Source organism: Polypterus senegalus, chromosome 12 (genome assembly GCF_016835505.1).
Source record: "Polypterus senegalus isolate Bchr_013 chromosome 12, ASM1683550v1, whole genome shotgun sequence".
NCBI classification, from domain to species: Eukaryota; Metazoa; Chordata; class Cladistia; order Polypteriformes; family Polypteridae; genus Polypterus; species Polypterus senegalus.
The window spans coordinates 51,780,674-51,803,286 of NC_053165.1; the positions used below are offsets into that span (position 1 = coordinate 51,780,674).

Sequence of the window (22,613 nt, forward strand, 5' to 3'; positions counted from 1 at the left end):
ATTGGAGTGTGTCAGTGTACTGCTATGCACTGGTGCCCGTCTGAGGGTGACTTCTGCCCGGCGCCTGACACAGCTGGCATAAACTCCACTTTCCTGCAGACCTGACTTGGATTAAGCAGATTGGAAAATGGACAGGTGACTACATCCAACTTTTACACTGTGCATGGTGATGCCAAGGGATGGTGGTGGTTGAAATATTCTCTTGGAAGCTTGTTGTCAGTTGGCAGTATGATCAATTTTATCAATATCTGTTTATGTCATCTTGCACTATGAGCTTCCATTCATCCTTTTCCTTTAGCCATATTACTGTGCCACCTTTGCCCTTTTGAGTTGTGTGAAAATGGCTGGCTGCAGACTTCTGTGCCCTGCTTTAACCTGCACCCCTTCCAATATAATGATGCTCGCTGCCATCCCACTTTCATTTGTACAGACTCCCTTTTTTGCCGGTCTAATTTCTAGTTATTAAAGGTGTTCCACCAAGTCTCATTTTGCCCCGATATTTTTTATTACTAGCTGTACTTCACCGATGATATTTTGTGACACAATTGGCCTCTGCTGTATCAGAAGAACTTCTGTATGTAACTAAGTACTTTTCTGCATATAATAATTCATTAATTCTGTGTATATTTTATTAGTTCGTTGGATCTTCAAACTCTTCAACACGCTGCCATAGTTGAATTCTTGCTTTTCCTAGTGACGGATTTTGGGTTCTGTTGATGATCATTACATAACAAAGATTGACAGGTAATTTTAATTCAATTTTAATTGAAAGAATAATGGGAGTTTTGGGTATAAATGCAGTTTCATCTTTAAGTCATCTTGTAAGAACAGTTGATTCAATCAGGTTTTAATATAATGCCCTGATCTGTTATTTTGTAGTAATACAAATTTTTTCATTTGAGTGTCTGGGCTTGCGCATGTCCTGCTAATAACCAAGATCCAGGCCTTTGATGACCTCCTGGGCACAGCCATCAGCAGTGTGTCTGTCTGCGGAGAGAGTGTCGACCTCGTCATCGAGAGGTTTACTTACCTCGGTGGTGACATTCATGTGACTCTGGTGACTCTTCCTATGAAGTCAGTAGACGGATTGGGAGAGCATGAGGGGTCATGAGGTCGCTGGAAAGCAATGTGTGGTGCTCCTGATATCTCTGCAAAAGGATGACGGTCCAAGGCTTTAGAGTCCTGGTGCTTCCTGTCTTGCTATTTGGTTGTGAGACATGGACGCTATCCAGTTACCTGAGATGAAGACGGGACTCCTTCTGTACTGTGTCTCTTTGGAGAATCCTTGGGTACCGCTGGTTTGTTTTTGTGTTGAACGAGCATTTGCTCTTGGATTCCCAAAGGAGGTACATTGCCTGCATTGTGAGGGAGCGTCAGGAACTAAAGATTGCAACCATTAAGAACTGAAATAAACCTCAAATAATCTTACAAAATTGAGAAGAGTGGGAAGTCAAGTAAAAAGTACAGCAAATCGCAGCTCTAAACTTGTACTGCGGTAAGTGGCAAGGAAGCAGTTAGAAGCTTCGAGAAGTATTGGGGTAGCCCTGTTTAGTTGAATTGAACAAGAAAAGATAACTTACAAGACACTGTGGGGTTTCTCGTGCTCTGCTCTCTCTTGTAAGTGTCTCTGTCTCTTAACGGACTCAGACAACACCTTTTTGTGCCTTTGCTTTATATGGTGGTTCAGCGGGAAGGGGCGGGACTTGCTCCAGACGTCATGGCCAGGTGGGAGTGCCCTCACTGGGTGTCATCTCTGGGCTGTGGAGAAATGACAGGATACCGTTAGCAACAGCACCCCCTCTTGCCCTGGAGTTTGCTTATCTCCTTCAAGCTATTCTATGGATCACTTGGACACACATTCATGACATTAAGTATCACACAGAGGTAGCAAATCAGATTCAGCTTCAGATGTGGGATTTTTAATTTTTCTCAAGAATTTGTTTTGAAGTTTATTACCAGTTGTTTGTTCACCTGAATGTGCAGGAGGATGCAGTTTCATAGTCTTATTATTATGATTAGGTGCTTAGATGTGTCCTCCCTGGGAAGGCCTATGCCATGGTTCTGGAAAGCAGGGTCCAGCTTTCTGCTGAACCTCAGATCCAGGAAGAGCAATGTGGATTTTATCTCAGTTGTGGAGGAGTGGACCAGCTTTTTACCCTTACAAGGATTCTGGAGGGTTCATAGGAGAATGCCCAACCAGTCTGCATGTGTTTTACACACTTGGAAAAGCTATACTAACGTGTTCCTCATGGTGTCCTGTGAGCGGTGCTTCAGGAGTATGGGAAACAAGGCCTGCTCTTGCAACCTATTTGGTCCTTCTCAAACTGGAGCAAAAAATTTGGTGGTTCACATGGCTGGTGGTCAAAGTCATTCTTGCTTTGTTTGGGACTCCGCCAGGCTGCCTTCTGTCACTAATTCTGTTCATAATTTTTATGGACAGAATTTCTTGGCGCAGCCAAAGAGAGAAGAAGGCTTGCATCTCTGCTTTTTGCTGATGATGTGGTGCTGATGGCTTCATCAGGTTGTGACCGCAGACGTGCACTGGGGAGGTTTGCAGCCAGGTGTAAAGTGGCTGGGTTCAGGATCAGCACCTCCAAGTCTGAGATCATGGTTTTCAGTCAGAAAAGGGTGGATATTCCAGGTTGGGGATGAAGTGCTGGTTAAAGCACAAAAGTTTAAGTATCTTAGGGTCTTGTTCATGAGTGAGAGACTGACAGGCAGATTGGAACAGAGTCCACAGTCATGCAGACATTGTACAAGTCAGTTATGGTGAAGACAGAGCTGAGCCAGAAGACAAATCTCTCGATTGACCAGTCAATCTATGTCTCTTTCCTCATCTATGGTCATTTAGGTAATGACTAAAAGTACTATATCACAGATACAAGTGGTAAAAATGAGCTTCCCTTGCAGGGTGTCTGGGCTCAGCCTTAGAGATAGGGTAAGGAGTGCAGACATTCATGAGACGCTCAAAGTAGAAATGCTGCTCCTCTGCATTAAAATGGCCAGTTGAGGTAGTTCAGGTATCTGGTTAGGATGCCTCCTGGATGCCTTACTCTGGATGTGGTTCAAGCACACCCAACAGGGAGTAAACCTTAGGAATGACCCTGGACATGCTGGAGAGGCTATATCTCTCAGCTGTTCCGGGAATGGCTTAGTATCTCCCTGGACGAGTAGGTGGCGTGGAAAAGGGGCATCTGGGAATCTTTGTTTACACTGCTGTCCCCATGACCCTGACCCAGATAAGTGCCAGAAAATGGATGGATGGAACGATGGATAGGCAGATATGATTTTCATTCATGACCTTCCTTTGCAGGGTCACTGGGCTCAGTCTTAGAGATTCAGTGTATCCTCTTTTGTGTTTTTTTATCAGTTGTACATTTAAGCTTCTATATTTTTTCCTTACAATTTGTTTTTTTTTTTTTTAAATTTATCAATATGACTTTATCCCAAAAGCTATAGCCAGAAGATAAAGTTCTAACATTGAATAGTGTTTAACTTATTACAAACAGCAGTAATGTTTACAGGCTAGAGATTTACATGGTGCATGCAATGAAGTGAATGTGTTTAATTTTAGGGTTAGTTTGTCCCTGTAAATGTTTTGCAGCGACCTTTTCACAATTACACTCACAACCTCAAAGGCCGGCGTCCGGATTTGAGCTTTGTGGTGCACTTGCTAAGCACATCTTACTTCACTGAGCTTCCCTCCTGCTCTCTCTCTATGCCGTCACATATCATGCTGGATCTTTCGCCTTCCTAACTCGTCCACCCACCTTATTGGTCATTGCTGCTCTTCGTGTGCCCCTCCATTCACTTCTGCTGCCAGCCTTCATTTGCATAAACCAGAAAGCCACAAACAGCCAAGTGATGTGCTGTCTGTCCTGGCTGAAAAAATTATAGCCTACTTGGTACAGTATTATTAGGGACAAATATCGACAAATTAAAAAAAAGTGTGTCCTCTAATTTTCTTTTTTCTATAACATCATCAAATTTCAATGAAATCAGTCAAAGCAATTTATAGATTTTACAATATTTAGCTTTTCTATTTTTAACCCTAAATATTGATATATCAAAAATGTTCTTTCTTAGTAGCTGCTTGCTAGCCTAGTTCCAGTTGGAATACAGGCAAGTGGCATGCTCATAGTCACACAGTGCCTGTAGAGGGATCTGAACTCACCTCCTCACAGTTTGAGGTCCAAAGTCGTACCCATTATTCCACACTGTCTGCATGAGAACGCATGTTCCTGGCTCTATTTTAATGTCCTCTCTTACCTCTCACCTTCTCCCACCTTTTTAATGTGTCTTTCCTGCGGATTACACTCTTAATTGTTTTTTAACTGAACTCTATGTATGGCGCACACATTTATAGAGGGCGCTGTTCCCATGGGTTGAAAACTGCAAGTGTGAAAATATTTTTCCATCACTAAGGAATCTCTGACGTGATAAAAATTCAAGCGCAGCAGACCAAAGCGATTCTTTTGTCTTCCATGAGGGCTCTTCTAGGGTGTTCCGTTCAGCAGTTTGGTGATCTTACAGCCCCTTCGGCTGAGCACTTGAGTGACTGCCGGAGGCACTGACTGCCTTGGCTTAGGCAAAGCAAAGGAACACGTGAAGCTGCATCTAAGCTTGTTGACCCATATTAGCCTGGCTGTGTCAGAGCCAATTAGAGAGCAGGAGGAGGAAAGGGGGTGTGGCTTAAGCACTCGCTGATCTTCTTTCAATGGGCTGGTCTGCTGGGAACAGAGACGGCAGGCAGAGAGCAACAGCGGACAGCTCTGCCACAGGCAAGCGGTCTGACACGCGAGGAGGATTCAGGATCGGAGAAGGGAGATGGAGCAGAAGGACCTTTGAGAACGTGTTACAGTATCTTACTGCTTATTTACTGCAAAGAGGAGTTAAAAGATTCAAGCAGAGATATCTAGAAAACCTGGGTGTTTTTTGCTGTTTGAAGGAGACTTCGTTGCGCTATTGGAGATGTCCTGTCCAGGTTGACCGTGTGGCAAACGCAAGACCAGCGCATTCAGAAGACCCCAACAGCAAAATTTAGTTGTTCAGCTAGAGACAGGGACTCTCAGATAAGGAGTACAAGGCCCAAACTGCCTCTGTTCCTCGGCTGCACTTGAGCAGCCCACCGTGTTGCAGGTGTCATCCTTCAGCCGAGCGGATTCCTGATGACTGTCCTCACTTTGCAACTGCAGCTGTCCTGAGGTGAGTGTTTTCCTTTGGTACTCTGCATGCCAAACGTTAGAAGGAGCCCAGCTGTCCCACCCTCACTGTCTTTGGATTTAGCCGATTTCTGAGTGGCACATAACTGAAACTTTTTCAGTTACTTTTAAGTCAAGTGTGTAGATTTTTGTGGATTAGTCAGCTTTGTAGTGCCATATCCCTAAAAGTTGAGGGTCACCTCTCAGTTACAGTGCTTAACCTTAGACCCTTACATTAAACAGCAAATCTGCTCCCTTCACAGCCTACCTGGACTTTGAAGAATTTAAAAGACCACCCCGAGGAGTCCTTCAAAGAGACTCCTACATTAGGGACCCCACCCCAGTATTGTAGCTCATCTTATGATTACCTGGATATGATAGGCACTCGAAACACAAATGTCTTTCTGGTGCATTGCTTGGGATAATGCAAATCCCATACTTTGGAGCAGTGGCAGTAGCAAAGTCTAATAATTACAAGCAGCTTTTAATTAATTAAATTAATTAATTTAGTGTTTTAATTTAAACTGCGAAACCATATTCCAGCCGTCTCTTCTCCTTGTGTGAAGGAGATGAGCAGTTCCATTGGTGAATCCCTCCATTTCTACTTTGAATTAGGAAACTTGTGAATCTCCCAGTTGTCAGTTTGTCTAAGCTGGCAAGGTGTGAAGCCCCCCCCCCACCTAACATTTGGCTCTGAGAGGGCAATCCAATCAGGACAGGTTCTGTTTGGTTTGGTGAAAAAATGTTTTTGTTTGTGAGTTCTCCGTAAACCGTGCTCGGCGGTGGCAAAGTGAAACCACAGCACAAGTAACATGCAGGGAGCTGTGAGTGTGAAGTTATAGGAGTGCCATTGAAAGAGAAAGTGAATGGCTGTGGCATCATTCGCGGTCTGTGCCCGTATGTGTGCTTGAATTTGGCACGTCTGCTAGGGCTCCACATGAGATAAAGCGGGCGAGAGATAGGGGCGAGAGTACCATTTGCTGACTGAAAGCAGATTGTGGGACAATGATCAGTAAAAATAGTCTCCTTTTATGGAAACCACTAAAAATTCAGTGATGATGAGGTCACAGGTTCTGTGCAGTGAATATGTCAGTCTGCCGCTAGCTATAAACAGTAAATCACACTGTAAATCAACACCAATGTGCAGCATATGGAACTTCGCACTCAGGTAGTCACCTAAGGCCATAGATACACTGGCAGTTTGTGCAGATAGTTTAGAGAATCGGGAACAGCTGAACTGAGGGGGGATATATTTACAAGCTGGTAGTCGGAGGGCATACTGACTACCAAGCTGGCATTGTGTTTGAAGATCCAGAGTCACATTTTGCCCTGCCTGTGGATGCCTTCGCATTATATTTGAAAAAAATCAACCCGTAATGTGCCCCACAGGCTTTGTTAAAAAGTCAGGTGGCTTGCAGTACCCATAAATTCCCTGGAAATGTATTTAAAGGCTTGGAATCGGGGATACTGTACAACTGTGATTCAGTGCCAATTGTTTTATCTATACCCATAGATTAACATTGTATTTAAAGACAGATGGTCAAGGGTCTGCTGTACCAACAGATATCTGGGAAATGTTTTTAAAAGTGGTAAGCTGGTAGGGAGCACAATTGAACCTACAGATGTCTTCTTAAATTGTATGAGGGTTGTAAGCTGGAGGTGCTGCTCCCGTCCCCCACATTTAACTTGGCAGTGTGTTTGAAGGTTGAAGGAAAGGGGCATGCTGTGCAACAGATAACGTGGTAGACGGTGGTCCTGAACGGGGAAAAGTTCAAACAGCATTGTGTCTACAAGTCTTCTGGAAATGTGTCTGAAGTGCAAAGCTCAGGTCTTTACTAATGCCCAGGGTTCTGCCTCATTTTATATACAGCGAGCTGTCTCTCATCTTGCAAACTCTGGTTTTTGGTTATTAGTTATTAGTTTTAGTCAAACAATGTGTTCCTCTCTAACAGGTTAAATGCATAATGACACTGCATGGTGCTTCTCATGTACTGTCTGACGGTGGAGCTTATTTGCATTGTGCTGAAGTCTGAACTTCTTATTTGCATGGGTTGGGGCAGGAGATGAAAGACAAGGATAATGTCAGTATGGTATCTATCTATCTATCTATCTATCTATGAATCTATTATAGTGCCTTTTCCATATCTATATATCTTCCTATTATATAGTGCCTTTTAAATCCATCTATAATATGGTGCCTTTCATACTAATCTTTTATAAAGTGCCTTTCACAGCTGTCTGTTGTATTGTATTCTGTTATAAAGTGCCTTTTACATTACATCTGCCTATCATAGCTATTAATTATGTTCTTCAAATCTGTTATATAGCACCTTTCATATATCCCTATTAATTATATACTGCCTTTTACATCCATTTGTCTATCATAAGGTGTCTTTCATACTAATTAATCATATAATACCTTTCATATCAAACTAAGTGTGGTGCAGTGGGTAACAACAAGGAGACCAGAGTTCACTGTCCTGTGTCCTCCCTGCCTCTTTAGTTTACGTGTCCTCCCCGTGTCTGTGTAGGTTTCCTCCCCACGGTCCAATGACATGCAGGTTAGTTGAATTGGCGTTGTTAAATTGGCCTTTGTGTGTTTGTTCATCTTGTGGTAGACTGGCACCTTGTCCAGGTGTTGTTCCTGCTTTGGACCTGATGTTTCCTGGGATAGGCTCCGGCTGCACCATGAACCTGAACTGAGATAGCAGGTTTGGAAAATGGATAGATGGGTGGATAGCTGTCTGTCTTTGATTAAATGCAATATAGCTGTATAATATTTACATTTTATACAAATTTCCTGTATACACTAACCTGACCTCTTAGAAGTTAAAGTCACATGGTAAGGGTGATGTGTTGGGTGGGTAGCCAACAGAACTCGTCTGGGTAGCCAACAGAACTCATCTTGCCCCCCACACGTCTCCTTATTCTCTCTCTTCACTTCCTGAACACATTCCACTTCTCCAGCCCTCCATATGTATATTTCTATTTTCTCTCTACATCCACACTATTTCTGCACACCCCATATGCTGTAGATTCTCTTCTAAACCTCTTGTTGTAAAAGCCACAGATTTCCTGCCCTGCACCCCAAACTGCATATCTTATCCATATGTTGGGGTTTCATTCATTTTTATCTTGTGCTCTGAGTGTGTAATCAGTGGGATGTTTCTGATCTGCCCACAATGCCTCTTTGTTATTGTACTTCCAGGGAATTCCAGTCTTTATCTCTTGCCTTGCAGTCACTTGCCATTGTAAATGCGTCTGGTCTCTGTCACCTGGGAAGAGTTCAAGGGAGGAGAAACCCCTGATTAGCTGACCCCTAATCTCCATTCACAATCATTCTGCTATCAGTAATAAAGTAAGACACTGCCTTGCCTTCGAGCCCGAGACCCACTAAAGACTGGCTGTGCTGCTCTGGGAAGGGGGGTGGTTTGTGGCAAATATTGTGTCTGCTTAATGACTTTGAGTAACAGTACTTAAAATCGGGTGTGGCTGGATGCCTGCCAGCCAGGTCACTCTTCCTTTTCAGTCCAGTGAGGCCTCAGCACGAGGAGGAAAGTGTGTGTGTGTTTGTGTTTATAATGGGGGGAGGTTAGTGTGCTTTCCTCTTGAAATTCCAGACAAATCCTATAAGATATGTTTGATGAAAATGTCGGAGGAGGTGAGGAAGAGGAGACAGCTCTGCATGTGCTTGTGTGTTTTCAACATGGTACACCTAAGTGATATGACATAAACTGGGAAGGTCTGCCATGGACGCCTCCTCTCATGTTGCTTACACCTTTGGGTACTGGGAGGATTCTGACTGGCCCACCACATTGGCCAGGTGCCTCCGTGTCATCATGTGGACTAGTAATCTTCAGTCCAGGCACCCGAGTCCTCCTGAAGGTCTACTAAGATTATTTTCACCATATACAGTCCTCACTTTCAAAGAAATGACCACTTGGAGAGCATTCCTTGCTTTTACTGTTACTGTAAATGTGGAATGCATAATTGGAGACTTCACTGGAAATTTGACATTCAGATTGGCAGCCATGATTATAATTAGAAGTTTCTAATCTGGTATGTACAGTATTTGTTTAAAAAAAAAAACCTCAAAAATAATCTTTATATATATAAATAATAATTTTATTTTTTTCAGGATGACTTGGTAGCACTGCTCCAGAGGCCTGGGCTCAAATGGAGGCTTAGGCTATGTCCATACGACTACTTTTTCACTTAAAAACATAGACATTAATTAGTCTTCCTTTTTTGGCCTTCAAAAATGGAGACTATTAAAAAAATACCCACCAGAGCTATACACTTCTGAAAATGCCAGCCTGGTGTTGCAATGTGGACAGGTGAAAACACAGACTCAAATCGCATTCATGCCCTTCCCTGATTGGATCCTGCTCATTACATCCCCTGATTGGTCAGCCTTCACAGAAGAAAGCCCTGTTTGGCTGGGATTTGTGTAACACCAGCAGGACGAGTTAAGTAGTTCTTCCATGGGACCTCTGTGGTTTTAGTTCTATTTGAATCTCTCATGTCCATGTCTTTTTGTGGACTGCAAGTTCAACATCTCAGTAAAGATTATAGAGCCTTTACCTTCTAGAAAATGTCTGTTAAAAAAAATAATAATAATAATAATAATAAAAATAACCCCAGGTTAAACTAGATCCATGTCAATGAACATCAATCCTATATCCAATCTGCTATATCCTAATACAGGGTCACGGGGGGTCTGCTGGAGCCAATCCCAGGCAGCACAAGGCAGGAACAAATCCCGGGCAGGGTGCCAGCCCACCACAGGACACACGTACACACTAGGATCAATTTAGGATTGCCAATGCACCTAACCTGCATGTCTTTGGACTGTGGGAGGAAACCCACGCAGACACGGAGAGAACATGCAAACCAGTAAAATTCTGTCATTTGAGCAATTCAGATGGGACTAAAATTACAGAAGTCTTCCAGTACTAGGGTGTTGTATTGTGTTAGCCATTATGAATGTAGTGACAAGTCAAGTAAAATGACAACTTTTATTGGCTAACTAAAAGAGATTTCAATAAGCAAGCTTTCAAGGCAACTCGGGCCCCTTCTTTAGGCAAGAGATGCCTTGAAAGCTTGCATATCTTTTTTAGTTAGCCAATAAAAGGTGTCATTTTATTTGAGAGATCTTTCAATAATAATTACTGTTACCCAAGAGTGGCGTTTGGCAGTGGCAAATGGGGTGACCACCCTAGGCCCTGCACCTAAGGGGGTCCTGCTTTTGAGGTCTGCATGTCCTGTTCGAGCAGATTTGTCAAGTTATATTCTCCTGTTATATTTTGATAAAGTCCACGTGTTATCTTGCAAAAATTTACCTGAATACTGTAATGAGAAAATGTGGTGTATGTTAACATTATTTTTTATTAAATTCGTCCACAAGTTTATACAGTCCACATATATTGGTAACCATGTTTGTCGTAACCGGCCCTACGTGAGGTTGGTCAGCCCAAGGCCCCGCACACCCCTAAGGCCACCTCTGCTGTTACCTGACCTCCTGGTGTAAAACTAATCTTGTCCAAATAGGGCTATGGAAGAGTTGTTTTCCATGGCACTTGTTGTGTTGCCTATCTGTTATCCATCCATCCTCTTCTGCTTATCCGAGATCGGTTCACGGGGGCAGCAGCTTGAGCAGAGATGCCCAGATTTCCCTCTCCTCTGCCATTTCTTCTAGCTCTTCTGGGGTAACACCGAGGTGTTCCTAGGCCAGCCGGGAGACATAGTCCCTCCAGCGTGTCCTGGGTCTTCCCCAGGGCCTCCTCCCGGTTAGACGTACCCAGAAAACCTCACCAGGGAGGTGTCCGGGAGGCATCCAGATCGATGCGGAGGAGTAGCGGCTCTACTCTGCGCCCCTCCTGGATGACTGAGCTTCTCGCCCTATCTTTAAGGGAAAGCCCAGACACCCTGCGGAGGAGACTCATTTCAGCCGCTTGTATTCGCAATCTCGTTCTTTCGGTCACTACCCATAGCTCATCACCATTTGTGAGGGTAGGAACGTAGATCATCTGGTAAATTGAGAGCTTTGCCTTACGGCTAAGCTCCTTTTTCACCACGACAGACCGATGCAGAGCCCACATCACTGCGGGTGCCGCACCGATCTGCCTGTCAATCTCACGCTCCATTCTTCCCTCACTCGTGACCCCGAGATACTTGAACTCCTCCACTTGGGGCAGGATCTCTCCTCCAACCCTGAGCGGGCACTCCACCCTTTTCTGGCTAAGGACCATGGTCTCGGATTTGGAGGCGCTGATTCCCATCCCAGCCGCTTCACACTCAGCTGTGAACCAATCCAGAGAGAGCTGAAGATCACGGCCTAATGAAGCAAACAGAACAACATCATCTGCAAAAAGCAGTGACCCAATCCTTAGTCCACCAAACCGGACCCCCTCAACACACTGGCTGCACCTAGAAATTCTGTCCATAAAAGTTATGAACAGAATCGGTGACAAAGGGCAGCCCTGGCGGAGTCCAACTCTTACTGGAAACAGGTTCAACTTACTGCCGGCAATGCGGATCAAGCTCTGACACCGGTTGTACAAGGATCGAACAGCTCTTATCAGGGCATCTGTTATGTATCTAAATTTCCTTTTGGACAGTTTGAATGCTGCATACATGTGAAAAAGACTAATAAATTAACAGCGACAACAGATTTTCAATAAATTCAATGGCCGGCAGAAGGGGCATAGCACAGAACTCTGTGGGCTCGAAAACCAGCTTTAAAGCCCCTACTCCACCCCATCATAGGCCCTAGGTAATCATTACCCTTTTTCTCCCCACTATGACGCCTATGGCCGGTGTTATTACCAAACCTTCAAGGATTTTTCCATCGATGTGCTTATTCCCATGGTAGGCAAACATCTGTCATTTTGGTGTGGGTGGAGATGCTTTTGTAAATGATGTGAAAATGATTCTGTGGACGGAGATTGCTTTTTTTTAAAAGCACTCTATTTAAAAAGAAAATGTAGTTGTGTAGACGTAGTGTGGCGTTTGTATGTTCTCGTTGTGTATCTGTGTACTTTGCTTTCCTCCCATATCACAGACAGGAAAATCAAAATTTTCTGGTGCGAGTGTCGTCAGCCATGGAGGATGAATAGATTTTTTTTTTTATTTTCTTCAGGCACCCAAGTTTGAACATTAGAAATTTGACAAGCGAGAGGAGAGAGACCATTCACTCCATCACGCTTGTTTGTTTAGCTAAATACTAAGCTCTCCTAATATTTCAACCTGATGTTACTTAAAGATTGTCAAGGTCTCTGCTTCAATTCCATGATTTGGAGTTGGAGTTGGACTTGTTTGTTTCAGATTCCCATAATCCTTTAAGTAAAGAAGTGTTTTCTGGCTTAAGTCTTAAATGCATTTTCCTTTAGTTTCCATTGGTGTTCTCATGTAAGAATTCAGCTAGATCTTGCTGCTGGTTCTAGTCAAAGCGTGTTTCATTGATCTCAAGCTGGTGAGGAGGACAAAGGGAGTCCTTAAAAGAATAAAAGAGCGGGATATCTACTTCTGGGAATAGCATGACACACATTGCCAATCTTCTGTTTCCCTCTGTTTTCTTTGGCCACTGGCAGGATACACACAGGGGTGTTTCATGTAATTGGTCCTCTTGCACATCACATGACACAGGAGCTGTTCTAGAGTGCTGCCAGCCCATAGGTGGGTCTGTATACTTAGAGTCACATGTGCATTTTTACTGGATTATCCACTCTAAAGGTATAAGAGGAACCCACTTACAGGTTAACCAGGTGTAGAAACACTCACAGAAGATCTCCTTAACAACCACTGTGCTGCCATATTAAAGGCTGTTGAAGGTGTTGTCTGTTCCAGTAACAATGGACACACAGGGAATATGCTGTTACACCAGGCTGTGATGGACAGCAGTGCTGGGCTGACATCCCAGCCGGGATAAACTCCAAACTCTTTACCTATCAGGTAAAGGATGGATGGAGAAGGGGGCTGCCTCCCAAGAACACATACTCCCCTGACACACTTGATGGCACCATTCCTGGGCCAGTAGGCCCAGTCCTGTATCTGCAAGGCATGCAGGGAATTTTGGTCTCTACTGGGTTCCCTGGGCCCCAACAGGGTGAGCCCATGGGTTCCCTACTTTCAAGGGCTTCTGCCTGACCAGGGAGTACTTACTTCTTGACACCTTATTCCTGGGTCCAGCATAAATGGGACCACCTCCGTCCACTGGGTAGTCAGAGTCGGGAGGAGGTGGATGGGACTGCATGAGAGGTGTAGGAGGAGGAGGAGGAGGAGGAGAAGCGCAGTGCTTGTTGTGTGTTCTAGAAAGAAGGAAACTGAATCCCCATGGAAGTATTGTCTAAAATAAACCCCTTTTTTTTTTTCAAACCCAGGACCTTGTTGTGAAGTTGTGTCTGGGGGTTTTGGGTGCCTCAACGTCCCCTACAGGTCACAAGGCCAAAACTGAATTGGCCCAAGTTCATGTGTTTGTACTATGGAAGGAAGCACATGGGAACACAGGGAGAAGACACAAATGCCACACCAAAGGTACCCTGCAAGGAATCCACCTGGCCTCCAAGTGTGATGAGGTAGCTGTGCCACCCACTGTGCCTTAATTTGTTTGACATTAAAGGGATCCTCTAATAGGAATTAAACAGTAGAGTCTTGTCTACTGCAGACTGATGGGTCGATGGCAGGGCAAAAACAATCTTAGGAACAGTGCCGGTGCTTGGTTCGTTGGCGCCCTAGGCCAAGTGTATTAGTGTGTCGGACGACTCTTTGGTAGTTCACCCATGCAGCTGGGTTTTCTCCACTTATGATCTGTGCCCAAGGTGAATACCTAAATCGCCTTCATGGTGGTGCTGGCCCTGCTTGGAAAACGTGTGCCATCTTGTCATATCGTCATGCACATGATAGTTGTCCCCATGTGTAAAATGAAAAAGCACTTAGTCTTTTGAGAAAACAAATATGTCAAAAGGTGTAATAACTCGTATCTTTATTTCAGTGGAGGGAAGTGATGATTGTAGATAAAAATGCTGCGGGGTCCCGTGCTGTGTGCTCTCTTGTGGCGAGCCTGTAATTATAACTATTATCTTGTTGATGTCTGAGCTGCTTTTAATCACTCGGCCTGTGAAGGTACAGCCAGCCAGAGGCCCCCTGGTTCCCCCCTCCCTCCGTGGTCTTGGAGCTCCACAGTAATGTGGTCATTTTGAGCACGGCAGGCTAATCCTGCTTATATACTTCTTCTCTTTATGAGCTGCTCGGAGTTACTCAGAGAATGTGGAGCAGTCCCAGCTGTATGCATATTTATGGATATGACGGATCTCGCTCTTTCTTAGGTGAGTGCCATTTAAAATGAAGTCTGGTTTACCGGGGGGTTGGAATAAAGCAGAGGAGGCAATTCAGTTGTTGCTCAGTGTGAATGTGTCAACTACCGATTATAGATGTCCGTTAATTTAATTTTACATAGTGACCTCCGCAGAGCTTGATCATGCTCAATGTACGTTAGTGGTTTGCATTTCTGCCTTCCTTTAACAATTGTGGAGATAGGAGAAGAGCTGAGTGTACACTACGACCAAAAATCTGGCTGTCCTTCTGTACTCTCCACATTCTTCTCGATGATCACAAGTGATATTGGGTCGGCAATGCAAACAAACTCAAAATGGTGTGCAGCCTTGACTCTGGACTTTTGACTAGACAGCTGGAGTGTCTATGGAGACAAATGGGGATCCTGCTAGCATAGGCCTGCCAGAGTTTTATTGTCCCAAGGGCTTATTTTGTCCAAATCTGCAACACCCTGCAGTATGTTTGTCTTTCCTGTTGCCAGTTGACCTTAAGCCTAAGTGAAATTCACTACTCCCATAGCATCAAGTAGTATTTCAGTTTACGATGGAGTGCCTAGCTGGCCAGGATTTGTGTGAGGCAGCCAGAGAGGTTGGCACATATGCAGGGCTTACTGCCCCTTAGTGGCCCCTGCATGGTCACATTTGTTTACAGGATCAGGGGCACTCTGTGGGCAGGAGTCCTGATGCTGCCTTTGTCTCTGGCACCCCATAACTGCATGTTGATTGATGTTATGGACAATACTAATGTGCCGATATTCCATAGTGAACACAATACAAATTGGACATGTTTACTGAAAGAACAGTGGCTTTGTTTCAATTCTGCCAATAATATCAATAGGATGAATTTTCTCTAGAAATGATAATCCCATCCATCCTGTTTTTTGAAGCTGCGTTTATTGTGGGGGGAAAAATGTATGAGCAGGCATATTCACTTTGACAGCACCAACATACTGATTCTTTATAAACGTATTTGTTTTTGAAGTCCCAACCCTGGCTTGAACCAAGCATAGCGACCACATAGCAGTCATTACTGCCCTCCCTGCATAAACCTGTTTGACTCCAATGATATTCTGAAGCCAACTTCTAGTCATCCCAAAGTCCTGCTGTGCCACATATGGTTGTGAACTATATGAGTGCTCGCGTGGTAGACCACCTAGACCCACTGCAGTTTGCCTGTTGGACAAAGATTAGAGTGGAGGACGCAATTATTCATCTGCTCCACAAGGCTTATTCTCACCTGAACAAAGCTGGCAGCACTCGTAGGATTATATTTTTTGATTTCTCCAGTGCCTTCAATTCAAAGTATCCATCCATCCATCCCTATTAAGTGGTAAACTCTGAGATACGCAGGTGGTGACCTGGATGACGGACTATCTGTCATGCAGAACGCAGTTTGTTAGACTCAAGGACTGTGTGAGTAACACTGGAGCACCTCAAGGAACAGTCCTGTCTGCTTTTCTCTTCACATACACCTCTTGGTAGAAATATAACACCAGGTCATGTCACTTGCAGAAATTATTAGATGATTCCTACATTTATGGGGTGTATTGATAACAGGGGTGATGCAGAGTATACGAGTCAGTTGCAGAAGTTTTGTTTCTTGGTGCAGAAAGAATTGTCTGCATCTTAACATCAGTGAAACCAAAGAACTGGTGACTGACTTTCACCACCCCAAAGAGCCTCTACATCAGGTCACTAATTCAAGGAGTGGATGTAGAGGTGGCCCACTCCTACAGGTATTTGGGGGTCCACATTAATGACAGGTTGGACTGGTCTTGGGACACAGAGGAACTATACAAGACAGGGCAGAGCAGGCTGTTTTTCCTTCGGAGACTGTGTTCCTTTAATGTGGGAATTGGCATCGTTCACATCTTCAACAACTCTGTGATGGCCAGTGAGATTTTCTACACTGTGGTGGGCTGGGCTGGTAACATCACTTCACTTCAAGGGAGGTCCAGTGGATCACCCTGCTAATTACAGTAAAAGGGCAGACTCGGTTATGGGACACACTGTGGATGCCTTGGAAGTCGTAACAAAGGAGAGAATTAAAACAAAGCTGAGTGTCATTATGGACAATGCTGCACATCCACTCTCAGACACAACAACACTGAGGACTTTCAGCCATCAGATCATTCAGCAGAAGTGTCTCGGGTATCGCTACGCCAGCTCCTTTATACCAACTTTATATACTTTTATATACTTTTTAAAAAAAAAATATATATATATATATATATATATATATATATATATATATATATATATATATATATACTTTATACTGAGTCTGCCAACTTTTTCTTTATAATTTTCTTGCTTTATAGTCCTTCTGGTGTGTTTTCAGAACAAAGTGTGTGTGTATATATGTTTGTTTGTTTTATTTATTTATTTAAAGAGCGTCTCTGGAAAAGCCAAATCTCCCCCTGGGGACAAATTATCTATCTATCTATCTATCTATCTATCTATCTATCTATCTATCTATCTATCTATCTATCTATCTATCTATCTAATATAGTGCCTTTTATTGTCTGTCTATAGCGGGATTGTCTCCTCGGTCTGGCTGTGAGGCTCTGGCAATTGAAGTCCAAAGTTAGAAAGTCGTTGAAGAATATTTTGAACTCCTGATCTGACTCCAGATTTCATACACGCATAGTTTCTAGACGTTGCTTTTATAGGAGACATTGCTATTCTGTAATACTTGGCTGTTACGGTAGGTGTTAAAGTTATACGGCGAATGAGCGAGCTAACGAATTAAGAAGTGCGCCTCACATTTCAGCATTATTTCCATTAACCATTTTAATAAATTTCAGTTAAGACGTCTGATACAGATGTTAACACATCAAAGCAACTCTGATCTTGACATGTGATACATCTAACCTGTCAAAGCCAATCAGTCCGCTTCAGGCAGTATTATCCAAACCACGCGTCGCCGTTAAAACACGCTTGAAATCTCGCGGAGCGTTTGGGCTGACACTGGTCGCGTCGGCATTCGAACGGCACCCTGTTCGAGGTGAAGTCTCACTATATGTCCCCGAGGTTTTTTGTCATTTTAATCCGTATTCAAGTCAGACGACGGAACTTGTAAATACATCAGGGGTTCATTTATTTCATTGGTACTTTTCAATTGGGTTTTTAATCCGAAGTCATAATGAAAGAAATCAAGCCTATTAATTATATTACTGTCCTGACGTGTTTAATATAAATAGTGGACAGTTGAGCAATGCTGTATATGGCAGTTGTAATAAGTGATTTATGCATATAGTAATGCAAACAAGTGTTTAATTGTAGCATGTGGTTACTCTTTATAATTGTAATTATTTGCAAGGTTTTGGTAATATGGCACAGCAAGGGAAGATGGGCACTGCACTGTATGAATATTGTACATTCACTGATAATACATCTTTATTTATAACAAGTTGCAAAAGATAGTGATGATCCATCTTCCTTTGAGCAAAGTCATTTTAGATGTATGGATTCAGCTTTATTTGTCTTGGACAAGGGACACATGTCATTATTTTAATAATGCTTATTATTTTAAAATGACCAGAAAAGTTTTTATATTGATTTTTTTTTTTTAACTATGGGAACATTTGTAGTTTTCTGTTCCATTCTATCAAATGACAACAGTAAAGTTAAAGAAGACACCTTTTAATTGCCTTATACCTAGGCTATAATAGTAAGTGTAATAATAAAAGATAAAACAATGCAGTTTAAACTAAGTTTGTAGTCCCCATGTCCACGTAGGTGCTACAGTTATATCTCACAGTCCATACTGGTTAAGAGTACTGGCAATGTTAAACTGGCCTCTGTGTGTGTGTGTGTGTGTGTGTGTGTGTGTTCAGCCCGTGATGGACTGGCGCTCTTGTCCATCTTAGTAGCTGCCCTGCGCCCAGTGCTTGCTGGGACAGGCTCCAGTTTCTCCAGATGATGAATGGATGAAACATTCTGCAGTTTATCTGTGTAAGTGTGTTAGTCATGCCCAGCCGGTGGTTTAGTTCTACTTATGAAAGCCCTTGAGTGTTGGAATTGGAGTTTTGTGATTCTGACTCTTCTGAAATGATTGACTCAACATGGATGTAAGCTTTTGCTCTAACTCTATTGAAATCACTCACAATTTAGATATGCAGCCCCTGTGTCATGTGCTTTTAAAAATGGGCTCTTTTACACCTGCCAGGCAAATGCTGACTCAGTCAAAGCTAAGATGCACATTTAGTTCACTGTTCTGTTTTCACATCTGCTGTCAGGACATATGCACTTTCTTTTCTGTGTCCCAAAAAAGTTATTGGTGAATTTGTCTTGGGCTAGAATGGCCATGTAACCAACATTTTGTTTTTTCTCTTATTGCGCTTTAAAGTGCCTTGTCATAGGTTTTAAATAAAGAGAGGGGGTAATAACAAAGAGGTGCCATCAATTCATGGAATAACAATGAGTTGCTTGCTCAGAAACACAAGCAGCCATAGAGTTTTAGAGGAAAAACAAATTTGATGGGTTGGCAACAGAATGACGAATTTCACACACAGTAGAAAGAGGACTGGTGTGTTCAAAAATATGATATGATACAATAAAACACAATTTATTATTGTATAGCCCAAAATCAAACAAGAAGTGCCAATGTGGGCTTTAACAGGCCCTGCCTCTTGACAGCCCCCCAGCCTTGACTCTCTAAGATAGGAGTGTCAAACTCCAGGCCTAGAGGGCCGCAGTGTCTGCAGGTTTTCATTCTAACCATCTTCTTAATTAGTGACCAGTTTTTGCTGCTAATTACTTTCTTTTAATTAACTTGACTCCGGCCCTTTTAGTTGTTTCTTTTTCCTTAATTAGCAGCCAAACAATAATGAGACAAAAAACAAGCCGCCACATCACACAATATCTGAAAATAAAGAAAGGTGAAGGTCTTAGTAAGTCACCAAACCACTTTAATGATGTTCTTATGAAAAACAGAAAATCAACAGTTTTGGAAATGTCAGCTGTTGCAAAACGAGAGCAACAACAAGCCATGGAATTAAATAACAAGTTTAATTAACAGCAAGAATTGGCTTCTCATTAAGAAACTGGTTGGAGTTTGAAGCCCGAGTTTAGCTGGTCTTCTGTTGGCTCGTTTCACGTCTCATTTCTGTTTGGCTGCATTTTAAATAGGAAACGAACCAATTCAAAGGACTGAATCCTTCTAACAGGGCTATTAAAATGTGAATTAGCAGTGAAAACGGGTCACTGATTAGGAAAAGGGTTAGAATGAAAACCTGTAGCCGCTGCGGCCCCTCCAGGCCTGGAGTTCACCACCTGTGCTCTAAGAAGACAAGGTAGAACTCCCAAAAAAACCTTCTAGGGAATAAAATGGAAGAAACCTTGGGAAGAGGCAGTTGAAAGAGAGACTCCTTTCCAGGTAGGTTGGGCATGCAGTGGGTGTCAAAAAGAAAGGGGTCAGTACAATACAATACACAGAACAGAACACAAGTAATCCTCAATACAGTATAACAGTAAAATGAAAAAAATTACAAGTACAGAGCAGAATTCAACAGTAGATGATATCACATAATAGGATTTGGATTTGTTCCGAGTCTTGGGGACCTCGGCCATCAAGCTGCCTCCCCCTATTGGCCATTCCACAGCTGAGTCAGCGCTAGGCCAGCCAATCCGATGAAAGGGCCCCTCTACCCGATGATTCCTGTGATCCTCCATCAGAGATGACTTTACCTTAGGCAGGCAGAACAGCTTGGCAGGTCGGCAGTGACATGATCGTTCTAGTGTTGTATAGTCTTGGGCTAAAAGCATTCAGTTGTTTTCCCCTTATCAAACAACACTTGTTTCTAATAGGAGTTTATTTTTAATAAATCTAAAAAAACAATTTAAACTGAAAAATCACTTTGACACAAGTATTCAGGCTCGGGTGCTTCCCATTGCGTTGCTCATGGTTGAAGTGTTTGGAGTCCAGCTGTGGTCCGTTCCGTTGCTTGGACGCGATTAGGAAAGGCACACACCTGTCCAGAGAAGGCTCCGCAGCTGGCCACATGGATCAAAGCAAAAACCGAGCCATGAGGTCAAAGGATTTGACTGTAGAGCTTAGAGACAGGATTGGGGAAGGCTAGAAGAAAAGGCCTGCAGCATTTCCCAAGAACACAGTGGCCTCCATAATTCTTAGATATTTAGAAGTTCGGAGCAACAACAACTCTGCGGCCAAAGTGAGCAATCGGTGGAGAGGGCCTTGGCAAGAGAGCTTACCAAGAACTCGATAATCACTCTGGCTAAGCTCCAGAGAACCTGCGGGGAGATGAAAGAAACTTCCAGAAGGACAACCACTTCAACTAAATACTGAGTGTAGAGGGTCTGAATGTGTGTGCGAATTTGGTATTTCAGTTTGAAATTTGAAAAACTTCCTAAAATCCTGTTCTCATTTTGTCATTCTGGGATATTTGATAGTATTTTGGCATAAGGCTGCAACATAACAGAATGTGAAGTGAGATGCTAATCAATTTCAAGTCCCAACCACTAAATGGTGTTTTCCCTAAATTTTCCTTCAATTCCACACGCTGAAATGCCGGCCTTTGAACCCCCAAGGAAGAACTTTGATCTTGGGTCCAGAGTCCTTTAAGGCATCCATTAGGAACTGGGTTTAAGCTTTAAATCCCACCATCTAGTCCGAGCCCAGCTCCCATATTGTATGCCCACCCTTGCTCCCAAATCTTATTTGCGTCGGATGCACAAAGTTAAGTAGTCTGAAGGCAGCAACAGGACTGCACACGCCAGAGAGCAGGGGCTTGGGCGTTAATCTCTGCTCTCCAGGTGTATGCTTATGTCATCCCAGCAGCCCACCTAACACTTACATTGTGTAATATCTGCACCCTTGATTTTCTGGCACGCTTCCTCCGTGCCAAGCCTTACTTCATAATGACCCTCTTACTGAATTGCTGGGATCAAAAGTCCCTGATAGCACCTGACGGTTAGTGTGACTCATGTCTGAGTACTTCCTTTTTACAGTTTAGGCTGGAGGTTAAGTATGTGTTAGCGGTCAATGCAGCTGTCCCTTTTCGTCAAATGCTGAAATAGAAAACTGGGGACAAGTGGTTTCCTCTGCCTCCTTGCTGTGTTACCTGTTTTGTAAATTTATCATGGCAGTCTGGAGACATTCTTAAAGTGCTGGCTGCCTTTCTGATGTATAAAGGAATGGCCTTCTACCAGGAATGTGAAAGATGTTGAACTTGTGAGGAATGCTAATCAACAGCCGTAAAGAAAAAGAGGCTGACTGGTGACAGAGACTGAGAGTCCTACTCGGTGGCTCAGCACTCGTCTGCTCAGGCCTGCCTCTGGCTCTCCGAGTGGAGCTGTCAGATGAAGCAGCGAGGAGGAGAGCGTGAGTGAGAGCCAGGGATGCTGTGCGGCTCACAAGGTGATGCTGGGTACCGGCAAAGCAGAGGGACTTTCAAGGACCAGAGCACTAAGCACAAGAGAGAGGCAGGTATGAACAGACCGAGAGACACATCACTAGGGCTTCTGTGCATGCCTCCATTATTTACTTATTAGTAAGGTTAAGTAATAACAGGACTGTTTGATTGTTTTACTGTTAGTTTATGCTATACACATTTCATAAAGTCTACCCAGGCATGAGATACGTAATATGAAGCCCACGGTCTCCAGCGTTCCACAAAGGGGTATTTTTAGAAAGAGAGGAATTGTGAAAAATTCAGAGTGACTGTGCAATTGGAAGCCCCGCGGTTAGCTGTATTAACTCTCTACTTTCACTTGGCAATTTATATGTGTGATGAATGCATCAAAAATGTAAGAACAGATGTTTTCTCGGTGTTCAGCACTGGCTGACTAATGGACTTGGTGTATAGCTTTGAGATCCTTCGAGATGAGTGACTGGGAAACAGAAATGGGACAGAGGACTTCATGTCCTTCAAACTATGCAATGCTGCAGAGGAGACGCTGATTTGAATTTTGACAAACTCTGACAGCTGAGTACTAATAATCGACCGACAGTAGTACAGAGAGCTGAGATATGATGCACTTTGAACATTGCAGAGGACTAAGAACATAAAAAAATGTACAGTGTGGGAACTTCGAGTATGTTGGAGACTACATGGTC

At 43.4% G+C, this 22,613-nt stretch overlaps 1 protein-coding gene across 2 annotated transcripts in view; it reads left to right on the plus strand.

The window, feature by feature from the left end:
* The first annotated feature begins 4,752 nt into the window (after positions 1 to 4,752).
* LOC120540425 overlaps positions 4,753 to 22,613 on the plus strand; it is an 85,379-nt gene continuing 67,518 nt past the window's right edge. The window contains exon 1 of one of the 2 annotated variants that reach the window (XM_039771216.1): positions 4,753 to 5,205. The gene's annotated coding sequence lies outside the window, so the exon portion shown is untranslated. Of the gene's footprint in view, positions 5,206 to 21,870; positions 21,984 to 22,613 lie in introns of those variants that run through there. The other variant, XM_039771217.1, reaches the window with a different exon arrangement.